This window comes from Erithacus rubecula (assembly GCF_903797595.1).
Source record: "Erithacus rubecula genome assembly, chromosome: 16".
In the NCBI taxonomy this organism is placed as follows: domain Eukaryota; kingdom Metazoa; phylum Chordata; class Aves; order Passeriformes; family Muscicapidae; genus Erithacus; species Erithacus rubecula.
Window position 1 is genome coordinate 6652320 of NC_136668.1, and position 24305 is coordinate 6676624.

General features: G+C 56.1%; 1 long non-coding RNA gene across 1 annotated transcript; it reads left to right on the forward strand.

Moving 5' to 3' along the window:
• The first annotated feature begins 5555 nt into the window (after positions 1-5555).
• LOC306808699 lies at positions 5556-19566 on the forward strand. The gene is made up of 4 exons (XR_013776091.1): positions 5556-5671; positions 9380-9548; positions 11108-11229; positions 18800-19566. It is a non-coding gene; the product is annotated as an uncharacterized lncRNA (long non-coding RNA).
• Positions 19567-24305: the final 4739 nt, after the last annotated feature.

A 24305-nucleotide genomic window follows, 5' to 3' on the forward strand; every position in this document is an offset into this window, starting at 1 on the left:
CACAGTGCAGAGCTGCCTCTCTGTCCCACAGCTCCATTTGCTTACGTCTCCAGACAAAGTGACCGCTTATCCGCTTGGATTTCAAGCTGTGTGCACAGCCCCGTGCTCACCCCTTGGGCTGGACACGGGCAGGAAGAGGAATGCGACCAGGCAGGTTTGTGCAAACACAGGCACTGCGTGGTCCCCCTCGGTCTTTAGTCTGGTAAGCAAAATCAGCATCTAATCCAGATCAAACAGGACTTTAGCTCCTGTCAAAGGACTGATCCCCTATTCTGCCCAGGCTGTGGTATTTAAAGGGACACGGCCAGGTTAAGTATAGCTGGAAACAAAGGGTTTGTGAAAATCATCATAATAAAAATAACAACAACAAAAGCTGGGAAAGATTAGTGGGAAGAGAGACTATAATGAAATATAACTGCCAAAGAAAACTGTGGTTAATGGAGACATCTCCCTAGAGCATTTGAAACCTCAGGTAGTAGAGGAGGAAAGAGATAAGTGAAACCACTCAGAAACCAGCAGCAAAACAAACCAGACTGTTCCTGGATCAGGGCAAGATCTCTCCTCTCCTCTCCTCTCCTCTCCTCTCCTCTCCTCTCCTCTCCTCTCCTCTCCTCTCCTCTCCTCTCCTCTCCTCTCCTCTCCTCTCCTCTCCTCTCCTCTCCTCTCCTCTCCTCTCCTCTCCTCTCCTCTCTCCTCTCCTCTCCTCTCCTCTCCTCTCCTCTCCTCTCCTCTCCTCCTCTCCTCTCCTCTCCTCTCCTCTCCTCTCCTCCTCCTCTCCTCTCCTCTCCTCTCCTCTCCTCTCCTCTCCTCTCCCTCTCCTCTCCTCTCCTCTCCTCTCCTCTCCTCTCCTCTCCTCTCCTCTCCTCTCCTCTCCTCTCCTCTCCTCTCCTCTCCTCTCCTCTCCTCTCCTCTCCTCTCCTCTCCTCTCCTCTCCTCTCCTCTCCCATGCAGGATCGGGATGCAATAATGGATAATTTATTTATTTGATGTCCAGGCTGCTCTGGGTGTTGGGGATGGTGCCAGGGGGCACAGCCCCCCAGAGTACCAGGATGCCTCCCCAGACTGGCACAGCCCCGTGCCACAGCCCCAGAGAGGATTTAGCCACCCGACTCCTCCTGACCTTAATAACTGGCGCTGACTTAACCGGAGTCTGGTGGCTAAATCCCGCGTGAGTCTGGAAGTGTAGGAGTCAGTGTCACAAGTAATTTATTCCATGCATCTCTCAGCCTCCTAAACTTGGAGAAGCCAGTTCTTAACACAGATCCCAGCACTGCCACAGGCCTGGTGGAGCACATCTGCAGCAGCCCTTCTCTTTCCCTCACAGCTGCTGGCTTGGCCAGGCTGGAGAGCAAAGCCCTGCTCAGACCCTTCTCCCAGCCCAGGAACCTTCTAGACCCAGACAAAGCCTCTGCTGCCCACAGAACCTTCTTGGAGCATCCTTCAAGCCCCAGGTCAGCCATCTCCAAAGTGGGGCAAGATACCCCCAGAAACATGACTGGGATAGGTGCAGTCCCTGGGGCAAGGTGTGGCTCACACATGGGTGCTGCATCCTGGGGACCTCAGTCTTGCTCTGTGGATGTCGTCAGTGCAACGTGGCCCTTCTGCCTCATCCCAAACCTCTGTTGTGCTGAGGCTGGAGAACCAGAGGCAGCTCTTCAGCTGGGCTCTGTGGGGCTGGGGCTGGGTGAGTGTGGAGGGGTTATGACCATGGAAAGGGAGGACCAGGCTCCACTGGATACAGAGTGCAGAAGCCTTTGCTGAGGTTTCTGGTCCTTTTCACAGCCAAAGAGCTGGAGGCTGGTGGGGTCCCACTGAACACAGTCCTCAGGCAGGGCTGCCCAGCCCTGGCACCCCCTCACTGGCTGGGGGTGCAGCCCCTGTGCTCAGAGCTGGTGGATTTCTCACGTCCACATCCCCTACTCTGCTCTCCACTGTGACCAAACCCAGTGGCCTGGATCTTTCCCAGGCACGACCACATGTGAGTTACTCCCTCTCCTTCAGCATCTGCTCAGACACTGCCAGCAACCTCTGCTGTGCCATGGGGATGCCAAGGACTGCATGGCTGTGGCACAGGTAGGCAGGAGAGCCCCATGGGCAAGCACGGGGTGCAGGCAAGCACCAGCAGGAGGGCTGGGGCTGGAGGGAGGGTTTTGGGAGGTGTTTTTCAGCTGGGCTGGCCTCGTCCCTGCTGCCTGCAGCTCAGGATGGATCTCTGTGGCTGGGGAGTTCAAGCTGGGTTACAGCCACTGCCACAGCCTGAACATCACATTCATATTCTAGTCACAGATTTTGGGCATCTTTGCTTCTCTTGGCAGTGTCAGAGCTCCAGGACAGCAGGGAAAAGAGAGAAATGGACCTCACTTGCCATGTCTCTGCTGCTGCAGCTGTCTCAGAGGAGTTTGCTAGTTGTCCTGAGTCATGTCTGTGATGAGCAGAGCTGAGCTGACACCCAGCACAACCTGGGCTGGTGCATTTGCTGCCTTTTTGTTCCTCCCACAGTCAGGTCACAGCCTGTCCCAGCTGGGCGAGGCCAGTGCTGTGGGCACAGGCAGGGGTGGACATGCCTTTGCTGCCCAGCACAGATGGTTTTCAGCCCAGCAGCAGCTGCAGGAAGCTGGGCACCTGCCCTGGGGCTCTCCCTCTGCAGCCCTCTGGAAGGGCAGGCACAGGGCTGGCACCCTGCCCGGTGCCCAGGTGCTCCTGGGCGGGTGCCACCCGAGGCATGTGGGACAGTTTGGGAATAAGGCTCAGAAAACACAGCCATGGTGGGACTTTGTCAGCCTTGTCCTGTTCCTTCTTCAGGGTCCTGTGGGTTTCTTTGGCCCCAGTGGCATTGCTTGCTTCACTGGGTATTCCCTGCCTCCTTCTCCAGCTGCCTCTGGAGCTCTGCTGGGAAATTAAACCCTCCTGATGGTGTGAGGTCCTAGAGGAAGCTGTTCTGTCTGCAGCATCATCACCTCTCTTTGCCCTCAGGTGGGATCCAGGAGCCACACAGGCGAGGTGTGAGGCAGGTGAGTTCACAACTAGAGTTTGAACTGTCCTGCAGGTACAGCTTTCAAACCTGGCAGAGACAGATTAGGGTTTAAAAAAAAAGCCAGACAGAAGAGAAAACACAAACATGTCACCTCCATCTTGCAAAGTCCTTGAGTCACATCACTAGGGCTGGAGCATCTCATCCCAATGGACCCTGGCTGTGTCTTTTCCTTGGGCATCAGCTGCTGGGAAAAGTGATGCTGCACCCTGCTCCCTGGAATATCCCAGTTTTCCAGAGGCTGAGCAAATCTTGTGGCATTTCCAGACTTCAAACTCCTCTGCAAACAACCATTCCCAGAGGCTGATAATTCCCCCAAATGCATGTGCAGCTCCTTGGGCAATGGAGCAAGGCTCAGCACAGCCATCTCATTCCTGATTCCAGGCAAGGCAGTGGGAAAGCTCCATAGTCCTGCTTGGTGGGCAAAGCTCTCTGCTCAGAAATGAGTTTTTGCTTAAATTTTGGAGTGAAAAATGTAGTCTGACTCAGCCACAAAGCATGGAAAATTTCAAGCAGGCATTTGATGTGTGGCAAAAAGTATCCTTGGGCTGGGAGAATGAGTGGGCTTGTATTGTTTGGGCTGTTAAATCAAAAACCCAGGGGAAAGAAATAACTTTGGATCAACCCAAAATGAACTGTTCTAGATATTCTTTTTGAAACAAAATGTGTTGCTTTGAACAGCAGGATGCCCTTGGTTTTATCCACTAGTGATATAAATGACTTTTCTAGATGGCAAGTGAAAAGTCACAAAGTTCCTCTAATACCAGAGACATCAAAAATAAACATTGCTCTTCCCAAGATAACAGATGCTCCTTGTCCTTCCAGATGGAGCCCAAATTCCCAAATCTTCGAATCATAGACTCATGGAATATCCTAACCTGGAAGGAATCCATAAGAGTCATTGTATCCAACCCCTGGCTCTGCACAGGATATCCCAATAATCCCATCGTTTGTCTGAGAGCATTGACCAAGCTCCTCTTGAACTCTGTCAGCCTTGTGTCCGTGATCACGTCCTTGGGAAACCTGTTCAGTGCCTGACCACCCTTTGGGACAAGAACCTTTGCCAAATATCCAGCCTAACTCTCCCCTGATGCAGTTCCAGCCATTCCCCCACATCCTACTGCTGGTCACCAGAAAGAAATAATTAGAGCTCCTCTGAAATCAGGATTTTGGTGATGAACTATCAGTGTTAACAACTCCAGCCTGCTTGGGAAGCTGGGGATGGATCCGTGTTGGGATCTGCCCTTCCTACATCAACACCCAGAGGATGCAGTGCTGAGCAACCTTTACTGTGTGTGCTGCCACCATCCTCTGGGCTGGGCAGGGTGTGATGGCTGCCATGGCCACGCTGCCCTGACCAGGACAGGGGCTGGTAGCTCTCTCTCCTGGCTTTGCCCACGGATCCAGCTCTGGAGCTGGGCAGTGGAGGTTGGGTGGATGGGATGTGCAGCACTGGATGTGCCTCTGGCTGAAGTGGGGAAGGACACAAGACCCTCACTGGGAAAATGTCAGAGTATTCAGTTCATGATTTCCCTGCTTGTGCTACCTGGAATGTGTCTCTCCACCGTGACAAAGGCTGCAGCAGAGACACGTCGTGCCTCTGCACGTCCTGTGCTTCTGCTCCTTACCAAGGCAACCTGCAAGAGGCAACGAACTGGAGCAAGTCACCCCTTCAGGAGGCCACAAACAGCCCCCACTCCACCTGGATCGGGCTTCCCAGCCCAAATTCTGTGCCTGTTTTGAGAGGGTGTGGTTCTGGGCTCCCCTTGAGCTCTCATCCAGGCAGGATCTGGCTCACTGGGGAGAAAATTCTGCCCTCCACCTCCCTGTCCTGGCTCAGCTTCACTGCTTGCCAGTGGGGTTTGGCCAGGGAAACACGAGTCCTTTTAGCTGCCTCCCCTCACCTTTCCTTAGGCAGGACAAGCAGCAGAGCCTCTCGGGGTTGGGACAGCCTCTCACCCCATCCCCTGCTCGGGGGAGCTCCTGCAGCTGCCCCGCTTTGTGCTCTGCTTCCTCGGCACCGCTTATGCAAGAGGCTTTGGAAGCAAGACCAAATTACAGCGGGGAGAAATCATCGCACGGCTCTGGTGGGAAAAGATATTATCCTGCGTTGCCAGCGAGACTGGCCGTCGGCAGGTAGGGCCCGGAGGAGCGCTGCGTGGCAGGATGATCGCTGATAAGATGCCGGGTCCTGCTCCACGGCCTCGGGAGAGGGAAGCGCTGTGCTGTGAAGCTATGGAAACGGGCAGGCTGGGTGCGGAGCGGTAATTGGGCCACTCGCATCACCGCAGGTACGCGGCTCTTTGTGTGCGCCGCGCCGGAAAGAGCGCGGCTCGGGGAAAGAAAAGTTGCTCCATTGGAAGCGGCGGCTGTGGCGGCAGCTTCCCCCCGGCCGTGCCCCCCTCCCCGGCCCCCCGCTCTGCCTTTGAGTCACCTCGGCGGCGTGACGGCTGCATCCGCCCCGCGCCAAGGTCACGCTTAAAAGCATTGGACATGGCTGGGCGCGGAGGTGGGAGCGGCGCTGCACAAGTCGCATCGCGTTTGGAGGAGTTGCGGCCAGGGCAAACCTCCCCAGCGCGCCCTTCGAGGAAGGGGGCTCCCACCGCCTTTCATTATTTGCCAAGAAACGTAAGCCCAGAGGTCCGTGAAATTGTCAGGATGTGTGAAATCAGGCACCGCCGGGCAGCTCTCCTGCACGACCATTTTAAATATTTAACGCGTTGATTATACAACATTTGTATTGAAACGCTGGTGTGGGCCCGGACCCGGCGTTTGGGGAGGGGTTGGTGGGGGGGATTTGGGATTTGGCCACCCTGCCCTGGGCTCTGGCAGCCGCCGCAGCGCCGGGAGGGGCTGTGCGGGAGGCACTCAGGCGGCTCTGCGCTCCTGCTCCGAGCCTCCGAGTGACAAACGCGCTCAGGAGCAGGAATTCATTCCTGTAAATATGTTTGCATTATTTATTTTAAGCGTTTTTATAAATCATAATAGGAGAGACATCTGCTGTTAAAACTGCAAACTGCATTCATGCCTAGGGCAAGGCGGGAAGAGGCTTTTCCCCGGGAAAGCTTGGGAAAGTTTGGGGAGCAACGCAGATTTGGGGGGTGGGGACAGGGGGAAAAATGTGCGGGGACATTTTCTTGGTGGGAGTTAAATATACCCGTTCGTTCTCGGGGGCTTTATTTAACTCTTTCCCGCCTCCTCCTCCCCTCTGGCTTTTGACACCTTTTTTATAAGGGCTTTATCATGAGGATGGCATTTCCCTCTCCCATTTCCTGATGGCCAGAGGAGCTGGGAATAAAGCACCCCACTCCTCTGCAGAGATGGGAGGGCTTATGTGAGTCTCGGTGGGTTTTGTTTCCCTTGGGTGAAGAGGGAGGGGGATCCAGGACCACTCAGTGATGGCACAGCATTAAAAAAAAATATAAATAAAATCCCTCTCCCCAACCAGGTGGTGTCTGCAGGTCCCTGGAGCCGAAAGCTTCTGGAGACGGCAGCGGCTGGTTCTGAGTGAGGGGAGGAAGCTCCGGGTGACTCTGACTCACCGCTCCGCAAGATTAATTGCCGGGCGTTGCAGGAGGTTTATCACTGCCACCGGCGCTGCGCGGCTGCGGCTCCTTCTGCCCGGGGAGCCGGGGCCAGGAGGGGCTGCGGGCACCGGGCTGAGCCCGGGGAGCCGGGGCCAGGAGGGGCTGCGGGCACCGGGCTGAGCCCGGGGAGCCGGGGCCAGGAGGGGCTGCGGGCACCGGGCTGTGCCCGGGGAGCCGGGGCCAGGAGGGGCTGCGGGCACCGGGCTGTGCCCGGGGAGCCGCCGTGTCCCTGCCGGGGCAGGCAGTGTTGGGTGTCTCCCCTCGGGCGCAGGGGGCCCGTGTGTGTTTTCTGAACGGGTCACTCTGTCCTGTGCCTCAGTTCCCTGCCCCTCAGGGCAGCTGGGGTAGGGTTGGCTCCTGTTTTAGAGCCTTGTGGAGAGGCCCCACAAATCCACTCGCTCTCCAGGGCCCATCCAGATTTCCTCTCCATTCTGATGTCCTCAGCCATCCTGTCCCACAGCACTGACAAGCTCAGCAACTGTGATGAACAAAATCTTTTGCATAATCAATAATTAATGTCTGGGGTTTGCAAGCAGCTAATTAATCTCCTGGTGAATCGTGAAAAATAATGTTTAGGATAAATGTCGGTGTTTCCAAGCCAGGTGAGCAGAGGTTCACACTCAGCCCAGCTCTTCTCTTAACCCACATCCACCCCATGAGAGCTTCTTGCTGCAAGTGATGCTGTTCATTGCCAGAGTGTGGACAGTATTGATCATAAATATTTGCTTAATGAGATCATATCTGCTTTCCAGCATATGCAGTGAGTGACCTCAAAAGGCCCAGTGTCCTTTGGGTGAGCTCCCAACAAGCTTAATTGTCTATCTGAGTCTTGCAGCTCTGGAGGTGACCTGCACTGGGCTCTGTGGAGGGGTCAGGTCAGTCCCAGCAGTGCTGGCAGTGCTGGAGGCAGGGAACAAACCTTTGCTGGGCCACATCAGAGCCTCCCAGCCCAGTGCTCCCACCCAAAAGCTGGGAAACACAGCACATAAACAATTCAGGTTCCAGCCTTAGGCAGAGATTTGAGAGGATTACTCTGGTCACTGGTTGCAGATTCAGGGAACATCACAGACTTCATCCAGCTCATCTCCAATAAATTCCAACTTGGGAAACCTCTGTTGGGTTCTCTAGAAGCTTCAGCAGCAGTTGTACTCAGCCATGGCAGCCCTGGGCAAAGGCTTTGACCCAATTCCAGGCGACCTGAAGGGTTGAAAAGTGCTCAAAGCAGAGATTTCTCTCTGTGACTTTCAGGGAGCCTGTGTGGTTCTGCCCTGCTGGAGATCTGTGAGCTCTGGTAGATCAATCCCAAGGCAGATCTGCAGCCACAGCTCCTCGCTGGTGACCAGGGACAGAGCTCCACAGTCTCCCATCAGGTCCCTGACAAATGTGCCTGGGTGTTGGTCAGGTCCAGGCTTGCTGCAGTCCATTTCTGTGTAAGCAGGCTATGAATTCGTTCTCCCCAGCTCTGGCTCTTCAGCTCATCCCAGAATAGCCAAGTCAGTGACTCGTGGCTCATTTTGAACGATTGCCAAGCAGCTGCAGCTGTCCTTGACTTTATCTCTGCTCCAGTGTGGCTTTGCCCAGCTCCACAAGTTCACACTAGGAGACTCCACTCCCCCTTCCCAGAATAGAAGACATCCAGGGCCCAGTGTCAGCAAGTTTAGCAGCTGTGGGAAGTGTTATCCTTTGAGCAATCAGTAATTAGCCTGGTTGAAAGGCCAGAGTCCTTGTGGCTAATGAGTAGCTCGAGGTGAGACCAACAATCTCCTGACCCTCTTTAAGTCATGCTGGTTGCTTCCTAAGGCTTCCTGGATTGCTCCCACCTTTATGGAGCTCCCAATGGCCTTCTCTCATGGGACTTGATCCTCTCTAGCAGACCCAAAGCTCATGGTCACTCTTGCCTGGTCACCTCTGGTTATGTCCTGTTCCTCCCCACACCACCTGCCCTACACACTGCCCTTAACCACCTGTTTCCATCACACTTTCTACATCCCTGCTCACTTCCAGCCTCTAGCCCACAGCTGCACATCTGGATCTGCTGTCTCAGTGACCAGGGCTGGTCTTGGTCAGTGCTGCTAGAGGAGACTCTGTAGGGTCACCGTGGGAGGCAGAGGGAAATGGCTGATGATGGTGATACCCAGATCTGCTCCTGATGGATGGAGCTCACTCCTGTGCCTCCAGCACCTCTTAATCTTGTCAGCCTGGAAAAAGATACAGCTCACTTTCTGAAGAGCTCACCTTGACCATGTGAGCACTGATTTTTGGCTTTGGCTTGTGCTGAGGCTCTGTGAAATCAGCACAGGGCAGGAGATCCAGCCAGGGGAAGAGGCTGAGCAGGCAGCAATTGCTTCTCCATGCAGATACTTCATGATTTAACCAGTAGCTCCTCAGAAGCAGCATGGAAAATGAAGGCACGGTGGGATTAACAGATTTACCTGGGACCTCTGGAGCTTCCTTTTCCCTCATTTTACCTATTAAGTATCTCTGCTTCCCTGCCTTACAGACAGCAGCTTCTTCTCCTTCAGAGGTGTTCCAGGCTGGGAATATTCACTGTGTTATCTGGTGTCAGCAAAGAGATGGGAACATCTTGCACTGAAGTCAGTTGATTTATTGTTCCTAGTTCTTAGAGCAGCCCAGAGTATGACAGGATGGGATCTTCTCATTTGCCATCACTTTTAGAGTTTTAGTGGGATTGGAGTGACGAGGGTCACACAAGTTTGAGGTAGTTCTCTTTCTGTTTTGTTTTTTTTTTTTCTTTCTGGAGGTAGTTCCTCCCCTTTCCAGGATGATGAGAACAGCAGTGGGAGATTTATCCTTGAGAAGGGAAGGATTCAGAGGGATCTAAAGCAGATGTGTAGTACCTGTGAGGAGGTGTTCAAGAAGACAGCCAGACTCTTCAGAACAGTGTATGGTGAGAGGAAGGGAGACAACAGGTATGAGGTAAGTTAAGAGAAGCTCAGACTGGTGATAAAGACACACTTTTTTCCATGAAGGCAGCCAAGCATTAGCAGCTTGCCCAGCAAAGCTGTACTGTCTCCATCCTCTGAGGTTTTCAAGCCCCACTGGACAATGAGGTCTTGTAGCTGACCTTGCTTTGAGCAGAAAGTTGAGACCTCCTGAGGGCTCCTCTGACCTGGGGAAATCTGCCACTTTATGTTGAGGTCTGCATTCCAGGGGTGCTCCACCTCCTCATACAAGGAACTCCAAAGCAGTTTTTGGGGTCCTGAAGGCTGGAAGAGGGTGGCTGTGGATCTAGGGCCATGGATCACCATGCACTGACTTTATAGAATCACATCATAATATCCTGGAATGGTTTGGGTTGGAAGGGACCTTAAAGCTCTTCTCATTCCAGCCCCTGCCACAGGCAGGGACATCCAGGCTGCTCAGAACTCTCCCTGTTCAGCACCAGGACATGGGATTTGATAGAGCCCACACCCCATCCATGGCATCTCCTGGGCACGTGCCCCATCCCAGGATCATCCCAGGTATCAGAGTGAAGCAGAAGGAGAATCACAAGGTCTGGCAGCTGTCCAGCTGTACCTGAGCCAAAGGGAGGCAGCAGGATGCCCAGAGATGCCCTCCTGCCATCCCCTGCTGTGCTGCAGGCCAGTCTGGAGCACCTGGGGCCTCGGGGGAGCAGAGGGAGGCTGCAGTGGCTGAGTCAGTGCCTCTGAGCTCAGACTCATAAAAACCTACAGACCACAGTGGCTGATGTGCAGCACTGCCACAGTTCCTCCAGTCTGCTGTGACCTCTTTGCAAGGCAGCTTTTGGTGCTGAAGGTTCCCATCCTCTCCAGAACTGCTGGCTGTGGCAAAACAAAATTCGCTCTGCACAACTCCCCAGCTCCACACACACTTCCCTGCAGATGAGATGGGGAGGCTAAAACTGCAGCATGCTGGTTGTTCTGTCAGCAAGGCAAACCTCACCTGGGGGATGCTCAGGGTTCGTTCAGCCTGTGCAGCTCCCCCTCCCAGCTCAGCTCCCCCTCCCAGCTCAGCTCCCCCTTCCTGCTCAGCTCCCCTCAGGGATGTGCTCTGCTCTGAGTGGGGAGTGCCAGTTCTTTAGCAACTCAACGTCCAGAAAAACCTGCAGTCACAAAACTAAATATAGCCCAAGAGAGGCCATGAATATGGTGACGCAGTCTGGAAGTGGTTCCTGGCTGTTCTCCAGCAGCTGGGAGCAAGGCATGTGGCTTTGGCTTTTTAGGGGCAGTGGTGTGCAGGGGAGGTGGGGGCCAGGGCTTGGCAGCAGTGGGCTCAAGGGGGGCTCCATCCTCCCGTGGCTCTGAGCACAGGGTGGGGTGAGGCAGCAGAAATGGAGCCACTCGTGGTGTTTGGGGCTGGGGAGAAGTCCCAGTGGGACAGAGACCTGGTCCAGGATTCACTCAGCTGGAACTCCCTGGAAGATGGGACGTGAACAGTCCTGATGAGGAGACTTGTGACATTTCCCACTGTGGTTTGGGACCTCCTTTAGCTGAGTCTCACCCTACAGCCTGAGGACTGTGGGGTCTCCTGGGCTGCAAGACCTCATCAGAAGGGATGCACAAACCACCACCACCACTCGTGGCTCCATCAGGACCAAACCAGGAGGAGCAGAACACAGCAAGGAGCCAGGTAACCTCAGCTCCCCACCCTACACATTGCTGGGAAGGCTGGCAAAGGGCTGGAGACCTCAGGCTGGACACCACGCTCAGCCAGGGTGTCCCTCCTGCACAGGGAGGTACAGCTGGCTCTGGTTGGGAGCTGGAATGGGGTCACTGGGGACTGACACCCTGCTGGGTACCACACTTGTGCTGAAACATGGTGAGGGGCAGGTTTGGCCACTTCTGCCTCACTGGGAGCTGCTGGGAGTGTCCCCAGGGCAGACCACAGCACTGAGTGTCCTTCCTCTTATCCCTGTGGCAGTAAGAGCTCTTCAAAGAGCCAGACTCAGTGCCTGGCTGCTGAGAGGGAACCTCAGGAGCTATTTCCAGCATGAACTGCAGGTCAAATTGACAGAATTCTGCCCACCCAGCCTTTTGGGGTGTGCTGAGGGTGCTCACCCTGGTCACACCCTCAGTGTGCACTCCAAATCTGCCCTTGACTTTCCTGCAAAGTGTCCTCATGGAGGGGATCCTGCAGAGAGCCAGGTCTTGTGCCAAGGGAAAGGCAGGAGACTGGCAGAGCCAATCCTCACATCCAGAGTGTGCTGGGAGCTGCAGCCATCACCCCATCACGGCAGGGTGTGCAACCCTGTCTGCAGTTGCTTTTTTTGGACAATCTTTGGTATGATAACAGCTTGATTTTAACTCTGGAACCTACTGATGGGAACCAGAATCAGCTTTAGGTCTGCCCCACTATTTCTCTGAATGATTCCCAAAAATCCTAGGCAAAGCTAGGGAGGACAGCAGGAGCGTGCCACTGTCTGGGGTGGTTCATTGTGTGGACAGCCCTGGAAAGCAAGGCATGAGGCTGGGTTAGTGCACCCCTCAGAGCTTGCCACGTTCCATTCCCTGACTGCAGCAACAGTCATGGTCCTCCTCACTGATGTTGGGATCTTTATGGCCAACATTTTGGGAAAAATCATGGGAGAGGTGGGTGACCTGCACCTGGCCATGGTGACAGAACTGCTCACCCTGTCCCAAAATCTGTCACAGGTGCCCTCCCCACTCTGCTGGATTCAGGTTTACCCCTTCCCTGCCCATGCTGAGATGCAGAGCCAGCCTCCTGTACATCAAAATATTAATCTGTAGGTTTCAGAGAGCTGAAGGAGCAGAGAGAGCCGCAGCGGGAGCGCTGGGAAGCAGACGGTGCTGCTGCATGGAAATCTATGCCCAAATGCTCCATATCATATCCTACAGCATATGTCTAGAGACAGGCCAACAAATTCAGACCTGAAAATGTGTATAATTGCCAGGCAGGACTTTGAGACTGAGAGAGCTTCAAAGAAAACACAGTTCCTGTGTGTTGAGAGCAGCGTGGTGGCTCTCTGGGAGTTTAGTGGGACAGACCCTCCCCTTTCACATTACTTCAGTGCTAGCAGAGCCTGAAGGTCAAACTTGGCTCACTTGCACCACTCCAGTTTTTGCTGGTTTGGCTCAAAACCAGAGCTTGCTGGTCTTAGCACAATACACAATATCAGAGAATCATGGAATATCCTGAGCTGGGAGGGACCCGTAAGGACTACTGAGTCCATCTCCTGGTCCTGCATAGGACAGCCCATGAATCCCACCATGATTCTCATATATTTCCATCTATTTTTCCATATAGCTCTTTTTGCCTTTTCCTACTCTCTCTGCATCTTAGTTTTCCCAATCATTGCCCAGAAACTGCCCTGGAACAGTGGAAAGTGCTCTTGCCATCAGATTTTACCGTGGTCAATGGCACGTGGCCTGGAGCTTAAAGGGAGACCCCCAGTCACAGTGACAGATTCCCTGGAGAGCCAGTGCTCTGCCCTCCCTGGTTCCCAGCACATGTCCCCAGGCAGCAGTGCCACCACCTTCTGCTGTCACATACTCTTGTGCCCTTGGTGGGCAACACCTTGAGGGCAACCAAGTCTGTGAGCAGCTTGGAGGTAGCATTTGGTGGCCTGAATGGCTTGCGTGGGCTCCAGAAGTGACCTGAATGGTGGTATGAGCTGCCCAGGGGGTGCCAGGCTGGGTGCTGTCCCTCTGGTAGCACAGGCACCCTCCCAGGGCTCCTGCCAGCTCTGCTTGCAGCAGCAGCACAGCGATGCCTGGGCACGCCCCAGGCTGGGAGTCACGTCCCCTGTGGGAAGGTCAATCCCAGTGGGACTGGGAAACCTCATCCCAGCTTCCCTCTGCTCCTCCCAGCCCTTTTTCTCTGTGGGATCTCCTCTCACAGCCCACCCTGAGCCCTCCTGGCAGTACCACCAGCCACATCCCTGCAGCATCAGCTCCCCAGTTGCAGTCTCCCATCCCTCCCTCCCTCCCTCCCAGCACAGCAGGCTCTCTGTGGGCTCTCCCTTGCTCTCCTCTTTCAGCAGCCAGGTGAAACCCAGTAGTGTTTAGGATCTGTGTTGGCAGAGAAGAGCGAGCAGATGGTGCCCTAAAATCCCCGCGCCCCGAAGAGTGAGCTAGTGATCATTTGTGAAGCTCTTGAGATCTATTTTTTCCCCAGACCCTGCTGAGCCTGGCGAGGACTATAATTGCAGCCTGGACTGGCTGGAGAGGGCAATACCCGGATGGGCTCCTCGCCTTTCAGGCTGTAATTGGGCCCTGGCAATACAAAGCACAAAGCTCCTTTCCTTCCTGTTTGCCGGGCTCTCTCCGTGAAACCTTCCCCTGCCTGTGCTGGAAAATATGTAAATACCAGGGCACGGGAGAATTGCTCCCTCGTGCCTGCGTCACGTCTGAAATACCCATTAAAAATATATGTTCCAAAAAGAGCACCTCTGCACCGAGCACAAACTCTCCTGGCAGTGGGGGGTGTTTGAAAGGAGAGGGAGGGAGCGGATCAAAGGGAGAAGGGACGGCGCGGCCGTCCCAGCTAAATTAGCAGCAGGGATGGGGTTTGGAGGCTCCACAGGATCAATAGGACTATCTGGAAATGCCTGGCAGTCACGCAGGAGGTTGGGACTCGGCAGCGGGGGCTGCAGAGCTGTGCTGCGGCTGTGCCAAGCCTGGGGAGGGACGGGGGGAGCCAGGGAAAGGGGGCGAGAGGAGGGGGGAAGGGGCTCGTGCAGCAATAAGCAGGGTTAATGAAGAGCCTTGAGGACATCCTTGTCCCCCAGCACCAGCGGGATGGGGCTCTGGTGGCATCACCTCCCTGCCCCTGTTCGGGTCCTGTCCCAGTTCGGGTGTGGTGTGACTGCTGGGGAGAGCAGAGAGTCCACACACATCCTCCTGCCCCCTCCTCTACCTCATGGCCTTGGGGCCTGGGAAGATAATTACACATAAATTTTATTGCAAAATCTCCCCTTCAGAAAGGCAGGGGACAATAATTTGTCCCAGAGACCCCACGTGATGAAGGAGCACAACCTGGCGTTTTTGGGCGACCTGGTAGGACTCGGAGGATCTGGTGATGCCTCTAGTCCTGGTGTCCTCCAGGAACACCCCTAGGGATGAGCCTGGGGCTGGGGGAGCCACAGGGCTCTCAGGCTGGGCACTGGGATCTCTCACAGCTCCAGCCGGTGAGAAAGGGCAACCCACAGAGACATTTTCTTCTTCTTCAAAGGAATTCAGTGTTTGGCTGGAGCGTTCAAAGGAGATTTAAAAAGAAAAGATAAAAAAGAAAGTTAAAAGCTGCCCAGTGAGGGGTGGAAGAGGGAACGCGGGGAGAGATCAGGGGCAGCGCCGGCAGCAAAGCAACGGCAGGACAGCGAGAGAGGATGAGGAGAACCTTCATCCCACAGCTGCCCGGCCAGGGCACTGATTCCCATCCTCCAGCATCGACATCCGAGCAGGGGCTGGGCATTTCCAGAGCGGGAGGAGCGGGGTGGAGGCAGCGGTGGGAGCAGGGAGCCGTGCCCGCGGCAGTGGGACCAGCAGCGTGGGGAGGGTGGGATGGAGCAGGGATGCAGAGCAAGACACCGGGAGGGAAAATGTTAATCAACTGCAGTGCCTCCCTGAAAGGAGCCAAATGTAAATGAGATAATTAAGCTATTATTTAAAGCCGGGAGACGGTGGGGACAGGCCCGGGGTGGCCGGACTGCATTTTAATCAGCTGCCTGGCTGGGGCTGGGGAGCCCGTGTTGGTGGTGCCCCTGCCTCTGCATCCCTGCCCTGGCTGCCAGGCTCCTGGGTTATGGAACAGCCCCTCTGGGAGCCACTGTCAACCCCTGTCCCCACTGCCCAGCCACTGCCATCCCGTGTCCCCAGCTGTCCTGCCAGGTCAGGGGAAAAGGGGTTCAAGTGTGGGGGGATCTACACCTGTGTTACCACTGCTCTGTGGGGTTTTGTTTAGGCTGCAGGAGCTCCTCTGGTGCCTCAGTTTGCCTGCTTTCACTGTTTTGGATATTAAAAAGCTTGTAACGAGAATAAGCAGTGCTAGTGAAGATAAATCCACCCAAGGAAAAGCAGAATTTAAATGCCCCAATGGTGCTGGCCAGACTGGCTTTTGGGAGCCTTTTTTAGCTGTCTTGTGGGGAGTTAGCAGGTGACCAGAAGAAGTCTAAGCAATTGCCCTGTGGCTCAGTTCCCCCACCTCTGGAAGTAGTGCTGAGGTTCAGAGATGGTCTCAGCACAGCAGGAAGCTGCAAGGTCACTTGTGAACTGCAGTGAGCCAGCAAATGGGGCAGAACAGAATTTTCTTCCTGCATTTCTTTGTTTTGATCAGGGATGGAAATTAAAACTATCTCCAAAGCCATCCACGACAAGGAGCATGAAGTCATTTTGTTCCATGGCATTGGGACCATCCTTGCTGGTGGTGGAAAATCCGACTCCTGGAAGCAGAGACTTCTGAGCAGCAGGGGGAAAACGGGTGGTTGTTCACTCCTTTTCTCATATATCAGCTGGGATCTGGGTGAAACACGGTTAGTAGGGGCCAGGTTCAAAGGAAACCTGAGAAGATGTCTGTTCATGGAGCATCCTTAAGAAGAGCTCCGTGCTGCAGGGGGAGCGGGTGCTCCCACTTCGCATGGGAGGTGTGAGAGTTCAAAGACACGAGGAAAAAGCCCATGGAGAGCCCTTAAGGAGAAAGGCAGCACCTCTCTAGCTCAGAAAACCCAGCTCCATGAATGTCTTGAGATCAGGGGAGCAAGCAAATGTTACACATGCCAACCCCATTTGTAATCACTTCCCCAGGCACCTGGCACTGGCCCCGATGGAAAGGGAGGAACCAGGTTAGGCAGATGCCTCCTGCCTCTCTACAACACAGCCCTTATCTTTCAAGAGGCTTTCTTACTGTATGGTTAAATGGTAAATTAAAGCCTGATCCAGAGTGGCTTTCAAGTGCCTTGCTCTTATTTAGGTACCTCATTCCTGCAATTTCCATTCCTTCACAGAGCTGGGCCCTTAAATCCTGAAGACACTTCAGAAAACACTATCCAGCATCCCATCTTAGCAAAAGATTATTCCAGCTAGTCCACGGACCTCTGAGCATCCTGCCAGTGATGGCATCTGACCCCTGGGGATGTGTGGGCTGGTCCTGTGCCATGTCCCTCCTGAGGCTGCCAGTGGTGGTGAGATGTTGTGGAGGGAGTTGGTTTTCCCAAAGCACGGTGCTGGGGAGCACCACACTGACCCATCCAAGCACGAACCCAGCCTCCCACTGCTTTATTTGCCCAAAGCAGCAGGGCTTTTTTCCCTTCTCTCCACCTAGGCAGCCAGGCTGCAGCTGCCTCCCCTCTCCTGGGTGTGGGCAGGGACTTCAGGTGCTGTTGGACTATAAATTCTTGGCACCAGCAGCACTGCGGTGGTGCTGCAGTTTTATTAGTGCAGTCAGCATGAGCATGGGCAGGTATGGCCTGTGCTGACTGGGGAATGGGTTTGCACCCTTGTGTCTCGATTTCCCTCCCCCCAGCTCTCAGGTGAGGGGAGTGCCACCAGCTCTGCCAGGGGGGTGTGAACACTGAGGGTGTCCAGGGCTCTGATTGATCACCAAGTGTCCCCAGAGCTCACATCTCAGTGGCCCTGGGCAAGATCACACTGGCTGAGCTTGGCAGCTGTGCTGGAAGTGCTTTATAGCTCCAAAATAATTTGAGGAATGAAGAAAGCGAATTCCCTGTGATTTATTCAACCAATCCCAGAGCGTTGAGGAGGAGTTTGGGGTCACACGTGGCACAGGGGTTGCAATGCCTCAGTCTGAACTGGCCATTGGATGATGTGAAAAGGGAATACAGGAGGTAAAATGTGTGGCTCTTAGGGGTTTATTTGCCACAGGAAACAATTTGCATTTCTGTTTCCTTCTGCCTGGTATTCATAGGCAAGACAAAATTAGCCAAACAACCTCTCTCTGAGCTGAGATTTACTGCCCTGTGACTCAACTTCCCCAACTGTGATCTAGGGAGAACAATCCTTTCTTTCCAGTCAGCAGTGTGGGAAGCTTTGTGCACCTTTTCCTTCAGGCAAAGCACTGTCCAGAGCATCCAGATGGGAAGAAACTCTGCACCTGCCTGTCTTTAATACCAGTTCCAGGATTGTTTTGCAAACTGCTGGTGAGTGTGTCATAGGACCATGCAGTTGCAGGTGCTGGGGACAGGAGGACATGCTGATGGCACAGCCGCTCTGGAGAGCAGAAACACAGCCTGCTGCCTTCATTCCTTGGGGCCAGCAAGGCTCCAGGCAGTGAACTCATGAATTTGTTAAGGCTGGAGAAGCCCTCTAGGATCATCAAGTCCAACCACTCACCCAGCACTGGCAAGGCCACCACAGAACCACGTCCCCAGGTGCAGCATCTATGCATTTTCTAAACATTTTCAGGGATTGGTGACTCCACCATTTCCCAGGTCAGCCTGTTCCAGTGCCTGACAACTCTTTTAGTGGATGCCAGGGTACAATGGGATGCTGAGGGACATGTTGCAGATCTCAGGGGAAGCCTGGCAGTGCCTTGGCCTCTCTGACTGTGCAGGAGCAACCCAGGGTGGGTAACCTGCATTTCTAGGGGTCCTGTGCAGATATATTGGGGTGGCAGAGGTGATTCCTCACCTTATTGTGCCTGTATTGAGCAGAGGAGTGAGGTGACCTCTCCTGAAGCTGAGCACCATCCTAGAGAGCTTTTTCACATCATCTCCTCTGGGGTAGAAATGTGGCTGTGAGGTGGCCAGGGCTGAGTGGGACTTGGTGGCACTGCCAGGCTGGATTCATGCCTGGAGGGGCAAAGCTTGGTGCCACAGCCTGCAGTGCTGGCACAGCTTAACAGGCTCCCAGCAAAGCTACTGGCACGAATGGCCCCTGGTCTGGGCAGTGTGCTGGGGGGGCTTTCACAGCCTGCACAGTGATTCCAGGCAAATCCATCTCAGGATGAGACAAAATTAAATAAAAAACCGACTCAGTGCCCCAAGCACGTGTGAAGTTGTTTTCTCAAGGGTTTGTCCAAACGCCGAAGTTCCCATTCTCCCAGCAGGAAGAGGAGAGAAAAAAAGCCAGGCACAAAAGCCTTGGGAGCAGCCAGTGGCTGGTGTGGGTGGAAGGGGGCCAGCCTGGGCACCGTGCAGTGGCAGTAATTTTCCACACGCCGTGGATTAGGTGAGACTCTCGGTCAGGAGTGAATTCTAGTTTTTTTCCCTCTTCTTCCCCACCTCCAGAGACCAGTGTTGGATGGGAGCCCGGGAGAGGCGAGATAAAGGTCTTCTCTATCAGACAGCTGTTGAAAGATCTCAAATGAAGAGGCAGGCATCGCTCAGGAGCCATTCAAGGCAGCAAATGTGAAGGGTAAACTGCATAACAGGTACTGTTTGTTGCCTCGAGAGGCCTTTGAAGATGCATCCTCTCCCGGCTGGGCAGCTCCCCTGACCCCCATCTGCCTGGGGCTCTCAAAGGCTCGGTGAGCTGCTGCCCTGGTGGGTTGGCTCTGCAGCTGCCTTTCCAGCTAGGGCTGGGAGAGCATCATTTTGCATCCATCAGGAGGTAGGAAAGGGGTAATCATCTGCTGGACTGACAAAACCTCTATTTCTCCCTTCACCCCTCCTGCAGTCCTCAGATAGAGATGGGGGTCCCTCCCCAGGGCGAGGGAACCTCGTACCCTCCCTTCATCCCTCCTGCAGTCCCCAGGGCTGGTGGCTGCCCCGGGGGATGCACAGCAGAGCCCAGCTCATCACCCAAGCTGGCCGGCAGCCAGCCCTGCCCCTGTCCCGTGTCTCGGGCCGGGCACATCCCCGAGCACACCCTCCCAGCTGTTCCATCCCCTCCTGCTGTGCCCGGCTCGGCCGTGGGGCTCACACCGTGGTCCTGCCCGTGGTGTTGTTGCCACGCTGCGGTGTGTCACGAATCTAATCACATCTCACGCTCCAGGGAGCAATTCCTGTCACCATGGGAAAGAGGGAGACGCCTGTGCTGGGCTCGCACGTGGCTCCCGCCCACAGTGCCGTGCCCAGCGGGGCTCCGAGGGCATGGCTGGGGTGCTGGGCAAGCACCTGCTGGGCTGGGCTCTGCCCTCAGACAGGAGGCACTGCTGGGCCAGCCCAGAGTGGCCACAGGGACATGGCTCCCAGGAGGATTTCTTGTCTCCCTCATCTCACCCATCCTGTCAGTAGTACATCCCATCCCATCCCATCCCATCCCATCCCATCCCATCCCATCCCATCCCATCCCATCCCATCCCATCCCATCCCATCCCTTCCCATCCCATCCTGTCCAGTCCCCCTCAGTCACCTGTTTCTTTTCCATCCCAACCCCATTCCTGCTGGGTGCATGTCCCACTGTGCCAGCCATGCCAGAGGCAGGAGTGGCAGAGCAGAGCCAGGATACCGTCCCTTGGCTGTCCCACAGCTCACAACCGCTCTCATGTTGGGAATGAAGGCTGCCAGGATCCAGTCTCTGCTCTCTTGGGACCCAGGGCAAGACTCAAGGGAACAGCTGGAGCTGTGTCTAGGGAGGTTTAGGTTGGATGCCAGGAAAAGATTCTTTTCTCAGAGGATGATCTGGCACTGAACAGGCTCCCCTGGGAACAGCTGTGTCTGCCAGAGCTCCAGAAGTCTTTGGACAATGCTCTGAGGCACAGGGTGGGATTGCTGTCCTGTCCTGTGCAGGAACAGGAATTGGACTCAATGATCATTGTGGTCCCTTCCAACTCAGGGTATTCCATGTTTCTATGACCTCAGGGTGAGCCACTCCCAGAGGATCTCCCTGGCATGAATCCCCTTTTTCTCTACAGCTGCTGTCCCACGTGTTTGCCTCCTCCTTGGGTCATTTTGTGTGTACGCACCTCAAGTCATGGACCAATGTTCAACAGAGGCTGATTTACCTCAAATTAAGTGGCCAAGGTCTGATTGTGAGCTGCCTGGAGTGCAGTCCCAGCCCTGGAGAAGTTGGGGACTGTGCCCTTGCAGGTGCTGGGATACCTTTGGGGTTTTTGCAGTAACTCAGGGAAGGGATCCAGACCTGTCCTTGACTCAGCCATTTTATAGCATCTCCTGAGCTCAGTGAAGCTGGCACTAAACCTCGGTTGCTCTGATCATGACAAATAGGAGCTGGAGAGCCAAATTCAGTGCAGAGTCACTGCCTGCCTCTGGAGATGCTGCTTTTCCTGGTTTTGGATGTTGATTTGGTGTGTGGCTGGTTGCTCTGCCACCCATACTGGCCAGGATGGTGCTTTGTGAAACCAGAGGAGCCTTGGGATGCTGGTGGGACTGGTCCTGCCCGTGTCTTCATCCACCTCTGTGGAAGGAGTTGGCCTGGGGGATGCTGAGGATTGGTGTATGGGACTCCCCTCGTGTTAACTGATGGCAGAGCTTGTGCTTTTCACTCATTGAATGTATTTCCTGGGCAGGAAGATACAGTGGGGTGGGTAATTGTGTGTGGCAGTCACAGAGTTGCTGTCCTGCTTTTGGTGGGTGGGCATGGGTGCCCAAGTCTCTGTGAGGGCACTGGTGGCCCAGGACATGCAGCTTCTGGCCTCCTCAGCTACGCCTGCCCCTTCAGGAGCTCAGCTGGCTTTGTGGCCGAGTGCAAGGCAGGGGACACTGCCTGGGGCTGGGAGCCCCACTGAAGAATGCCCAGGTAGGTGTTTTCCAGCCCCTGGGCTGAAGGAGCCATACCCGAGGGCATGGAGCTCTTCAGGCATCAGCATGAGGTCTGTAGGTCTTCTGGAAAGACAGAAAAGCTGGGATGTCTGCCTAGGGGGTGCTGGCAATTCTGGGACGGTGTGAACCCTGTTCCTGCTGCACCAGCACAGCTGCATTCCCAAAGAGCCACTCTCGGGGGGATATGAGGGCGCACCCGGCACGGGCAGTGGGATGGGGCGATGGGATGGGGCGGTGGGATGGGGCGGTGGGATGGGGCGGTGGGATGGGGCGGTGGGATGGGGTGGTGGGATGCGGGTGATGGGATGCGGGCAGTGAGATGCTGCAGGGGAATGCAGCGAGGGTATGCGGGTGGTGGGATGGTGTGGTGGGATGGAGCGGGGGGATGGGGAGAGGGGATGCGGGAGATGGGATGCGGGCGGGGGGATGCGGGCGATGGGGTGCGGGCGGTGGGATGGGGCAGTGAGATGCTGCGGGGGGATGCAGCGGGGATATGCGGGCGGGGGGATGGAGCGGGGGGATGCGGGCGGTGGTATGGGGCGGGGGGATGCGGCGGGGGGAGCAGCCATCCGCTCCCCGCTCCCTCTGTGCCTCGCTCTACTTGCCGCGCTCCCCAAGCTCCCTTCCCTTCCCCTCCGCTGCCTTTTATGCAGCTCGCCCAAGGCTCCAGGGCCTGGGGATCTTTCCAGGCTTCCCCAGCTGGGGTTTGGCAGCTCTAATTTTAGGCACTTCGCAGTTTTGCTTTCTCGCTGCTCGGTTGAGGAAAGCGCTTGTGCAGGGAGGCGAGCCTGGCCCTTCCCCACCACTCCTGGCTTTTTCTTTGTCTCTCTTTCCGGCTCGCTCCCGCCTGGTGCCGGCTGCTCCGAGATGAGATGCCTGTGGACATTAATAAACCCCTTTTAAAAGCTGGAGCTCCTGCAGGGGTGCAGAGTGGGGATCCACTGAGTCAGGGCCCCTCCAGACTGGCTGCTGCCTGCAGTGATGGTCTCCAGACCGTGGTGTGACACCCCATTCCCCCACAAAATCACTGGGAAAGGCTCTGGTCCAGGCTGGGAGGCTGCAGGCTCAGAGGAGAGCCCAGTCTAGGACATCAGGCTGGCCACGGTCACCCAGCACCTTTCAGTCAAAATGAGTCTTTTGGGAAGAAGGTAAAGAATGCTTTGATGCAGGAAACCCCAAAACTAAATATGGATTAAAAAAAAAAGAAAAAAAAAAAGGTGATCAGATCAATCCATGCACAGAAAACCCAGCAAGAGCTAATCCAGCCCTCGGGTCCCTGTTGGCAGCCTGTTAGAGCTGCTGGGGGATGTGACCCTGGACTTGGTCAGCCTGGGGCTGAGGCAGGACAGCTGGTGAGTTCTAATTCCAAATCCAAGCTAAGGACAGCCCTGTGGGACACGGGATTTTGCCCAAAGTCCTTGTTATGCAATTTAGGCACAAAAGTGGAACATCCCCCTCCTCACATCCTTAGGGATAGTATCTTCTGGGGAAGACAAGGAGAATTTTTTCCCGAGGAAGCAAAAATCAGGTGAGGAGGTGGGAGCAGCTGGAAGAGCAGGATGGGCTTAGTGGGATGGATCCTTCCCACGCAGAGGATGCACTTGGATTTTGTCTATTGTACCCAATGAGCTTTCATCCTCGAAAGGGGAATGACTGGGGCTGGAGCTGTCTAACTGGATTGTGAGTTGCCTACTCCTGAAAGGGCTCTGCATCCCATTATCCATAAACCTGTTCATGGCACATGGCTAATTCAGGCAATTTCCGTCACGTTCATGCTGCCGACATTAGAACCAACCCTTCGGCCTCAGCCGGGCCGGAGCCCCGTGCCGTGGGCAGCGATCTGCAAATCCGGCTCCGGCCGGGGCTGCGGGACCGCGGAGGGCTCGGGGTGCTTGCGTGCCCTCCCTGCTTTCGGAGGTGGGCAGGCAGGCTCCTCAGGGCAGCACTGCCCCGCAGGTGATAGGAAGCTTAGCTCCCACCTGGCAGGCTGTCACCCCTCTTGTCACAGGTCTGCAGGACCCCACTCCAGCGTTATCAGAGGCCGCAGCGCCGGCGAGGGGCCCAGCTGGCTGCTCTGCGCTCCCATCGCTCACTGGAGCTGTGGGTGGACGCGGCTCTGGCTCCGCTCCGCTGCCAGATGATTTCTGGGCACGGCCGCAGCCGGACGCGGCAGGGAGTGCGGGCCGTGCCGGGGGTGCCGCGGGGGGCACCGTGCCGGCAGCTGCGGGCCGGGACCCTTCCCGCTGTTCCCTCTCCCGCTGTGCCCTCTCCCGCTGTGCCCTTCCCCGCTGTGCCCTCCCTCCGTGCCGTCCCCACGGTGCCGTGGCTCGGCCGCCCGCTGCCACCGCCGTCCTCCCCCTCGCCGCCGGCTGCGAGCGCGGTGCGTCATCCGCCGCTCCGCTAATTCGGGGGCAACTATTTTGCGCCTGCCGCGGATCACGCCACGCAGCGCCGGGGCCCCCGCGCTCCCCGGCCCAGCTGCCCCCCTCCCACCTGGCCCGCTTCCCCCTGCTCCCGTATCCAGGGAGAGGGATCAGCGGCGGGCGGGGGCAGCGGGGCTCTGACGCAGGGCTCGCCCCGCCGCTAATCGCGGCTCCAGCCCCCCTCGCCCCCGCCGGCACGGCCGCGCTGACCCCGCGCACGCAGGGTCAGGGACCCGCGGCTGATTCGGGGCTGAGCGCGGCTGTCACGCTCCCTCGGCAGACGCGGTGCAGCTGCCGCTCGCCGGGAGCCGCGGGGGCTGCTCGGGGGGTGAAGCTGCTCCGCAGACACCCCGATGCCGGTGGGCTCCTGGGGGGATGGCAGCCAGGCACAGCACGGGGTTTGTCCCGGGGGAAAGGGGGTGAAGGGCTGTGCCCGCTCCGGGGTCCCCTGTCCGTGTCCCACACAAGGGCTGGGAGCATCTGTCGGGATGAAGCACGCACCCGGCAGGATGGAGAGGGATCGCCGTGCTCAGATGAGCTGCGTGCGAGCTGGGAGGGGCGAGCTGGGCGCGCACCCCGCGCCGGCTCCACGGCGGATCTGTGCATGCCCAGGCTGGATGCGCGGATGGGGTCCCGTGCCCTTTGGA